Here is a 3,545-nt window from a genome sequence, read left to right as displayed (position 1 = left end):
TTTATTTACATGCTTGGTGTTGTTGAAGAGTACAGACGTCTTTTCACAATTGTCCGTCCGAAGATGATGGTGTGAAGATGTGGTATCGATAGCAACGATGGCACAGAATAGTTTCTCAAGTTAGCACAACGAGAGACACAGACGACAGCGCCCTCTAGCCGGTGCTGTCGAGGTCTACGAGCTCCGCGACTGCTTCACCCCATTTTCATCAGCTGCAGCCAGCCAGGAGACTTCGCTTCAGCTTTGCTCTAAATACGACGGGTCTAACACTTCGCATCTGTACAAAGTTATGTATTCTTTCTTGCGCCAGCAAACCACCTTTACTCACTGCAGTACCGACGTAATTTTCCTGCTCCTGCTCCTACCCACGCACCGCCTTCCAGGCGGGATACAAAACAAGTGACTGTCACAGAAACTATTTTGTTTGTACCACCTTATCTATCCAAGAAGAAGATTATTTCAGTTATGGGTACTACGAAATTTTGAGCAACTGTGTAGGTGCGGAAAGTTAGAAACGTATCTTTCGTTTATAACACTTCGACCACGGTATTAACAAACGAATAACTTAGTGTTTAAAGACCGGAAAAACTTTAAATAGTATGTGACCTGGGAAATAAACCTATGGTCTATTAATGTTGGCAAATATTAATTTAAATTATAACTGCTAGCGCAGAAACCACCGTTCCCAGAGTTTGTTGAGTGCCTGTTTAAACAGCTTCGCTGTTTGTCTGGCCGATGGAGAAATTCAATAACTGAATTTTACTACATTGTTTGGAACTGACTATAGAAAAGAAGTTTCTTTCTTCACAGTATTCTTTCGCAAATGAGACGAATTTGCAGATATTCACGTGTCTGACGATGTATAGTCAAATTGTATCCTGTATTAGATGAAGTTATGTGGTGACGGGACAGCACGTGGTCGGAATATAATAAAACAAAGATTCATGCTAATAACGGACTCATTTCACCTCAGTCCTCAAACCAACAAAAAAATTAGTTGCGTAGCTCTATTTTTTTGAGTTGGTAAGACTTTACCCTCGTATAACGTGCCGCGCATTAGCCGAGCGGTCAGGGCGCTGCAGTCATGGACTGTGCGACTGGGCCGGCCGTGGTGGCCTAGCGGTTCTAGGCGCTACAGTTTGGAACCGCTCGACCGCTACGGTCGCAGGTTCGAATCCAGCCTCGGGCATGGATGTGTGTGATGTCCTTAGGTTAGTTAGGTTTAAGTAGTTCTAAATTCTAGGGGACTGATGACCTTAGAAGTTAAGTCCCATAGTGCTCAGAGCCATTTGAACCATTTTTGTGCGGCTGGTTCCGGCGGAGGTTCGAGTCCTCCCTCGGGCATGGGTGTGTGTGTTTGTCCTTAGGATAATTTAGGTTAAGTAGTGTGTAAGCTTAGGGACTGATGACCTTAGCAGTTAAGTCCCATAGGATTTCACACACATTTGAACATTTTTTTCGTATAACGTGTTAAAAAAGTGACTCAAACATATCGGAGACGTTATTGTTGTTGGTATCGTTCTTACTTAACTGACGAAGCATTGCGTTAGACGCGGCAACTGGGAACTTTCGTTGCTGAACTTTAATGACCTTTGATGACTTGTCCTTGCTTTGTTCTACAGCTTGCCCAATGTACAATATTACTATTAATATCGTAGCATCTGTGGTACGTTAAAAGAGTTAGTGATAATAGTAATATTTGTACAGCAAGTATGAGTGTGATTGAAGGACAGTAACAACTTAGGACCCAAGCCAGAATCGAACCCTCAGAAGCTCAAGCCATCCAATAAGGGTTTTCGGCAAATGGTAGTCGCAGAGGGACACGTAACCTGTTGTGGAATAATGCTTTATTCTCATGCGCTATAATGTTTTAGACAACGAAGATATGTTCTATGAAATTCAATATGGATTTCGCAAAGACAGATGTTGCATAATATGTCTTGCTCTGTTCGTCCATGAGATCCAGAGCACCATAGACACACGAGCTCTGGAATTCTGGTAGGGCACTGTACTCGCAGGAGTAACTGAACGACGGTGGTATGTGTTTCTGACTGAAGGCATGTTTGGGGCCTGCCATTACAGAACTACCAAGTCTGAGATTCAGTGTCCTCTATTTTCCTAAGGAATCAGCCCACCAACAAACTTCGTTGCAGAAGTTTCTTGCACTGCTTGTTTGTAAACACGCGTGCGGCGAAGTCCGAATACGCGAACGTTCTTCGACTTGTGTTCATCTAAGAGGAGGTCTTAATATACACTAGTGGCCATTAAAATTGCTACACCACGAAGATGACGTGCCACAGACGCGAAATTTAACCGACAGGAAGAAGAAGCTGTGATATGCAAATGATTAGCTTTTCCGAGCATTCACACAAGCTTAGCGCCGGTGGCGACACCTACAAAGTGCTGACATGAGGAAAGTTTCCAACCCATTTCTCATACGCAAACAGCAATTGACCAGCGTTACCTGGTGAAACGTTGTTGTGATGCCTCGTGTAAGGAGGAGAAATGCATACCATAACGTTTCCGACTTTGATAAAGGTCGGATTGTAGCCTATCGCGATTTCGGTTTATCGTATCGCGACATTGCTGCTCGCGTTGGTCGAGATCCAATGACTGTTAGCAGAATATGGAATCGGTGGGTTCAGGAGGGCAATATGGAACGCCATGCTGGATCCCAACGGCCTCGTATCACTAGCAGTCGAGATGACAGGCATCTTATCCACATGGCTGAAACGGATCGTGCAGCCACGTTTCGATCCATGAGTCAACAGATGGGGACGTTTGCAAGACAACAAACATCTGTACGAACAATTCGACGACGTTTGCAGCAGCATAGACTATCACCTCGGAGACCATGGCTGCGGTTACCCTTGACACTGCATCACAGACAGGAGCGCCTACGATGGTGTAACGTCATTTTTTCGGATGAATGCAGGTTCTGTTTTAGCATCAAGATGGTCGCATCCGTGTTTGGCGACATCGCGGTGAACGCACATTGGAAGCGTGCATTCATCATCGCCATACTGGCGCATCACCCGGCGTGGTGGTATGGGGTGCCATCGGTTACACATCTCGATCACCTCTTGTTCGCACTGACGGTACTTTGAACAGTGGACGTTACATTTCAGATGTGTTACGACCCGTGGCTCTACGCTTCATTCGATCCCTGCGAAACCCTACATTTCAGAGGATAATGCACGACCGCATGTTGCAGGTCCTGTACGGGCCTTTTTGGATACAGAAAATTTTCGACTGCTGCCCTGGTCAGCACATTCTCCAGATGTCTCACCAATTGAAAACGTCTGGTCAATAGTGGCCGAGCAACTGGCTCGTTACAGTACCCCAGTCACTACTTTTGGTGAACTGTGGTATCGTGTAGAAGTTGCATGGGCAGCTGTACCTCTTTACGTCGTCCAAGCTCTGTTTGACTCAATGCTCAGGCGTATCAAGGCCGTTATTGCGGCCAGAGGTGGTTATTCTGGGTACTGATTTCTCAGGATCTATGCACCCAAATTGCGTGAAAATGTTATCACATGTCAGTTCTA

The sequence above is a fragment of the Schistocerca piceifrons genome, chromosome 2 (genome assembly GCF_021461385.2).
Source record: "Schistocerca piceifrons isolate TAMUIC-IGC-003096 chromosome 2, iqSchPice1.1, whole genome shotgun sequence".
In the NCBI taxonomy this organism is placed as follows: domain Eukaryota; kingdom Metazoa; phylum Arthropoda; class Insecta; order Orthoptera; family Acrididae; genus Schistocerca; species Schistocerca piceifrons.
The sequence above is the reverse complement of the archived record's forward strand: the minus strand, read 5'-3'. Positions refer to the sequence as shown.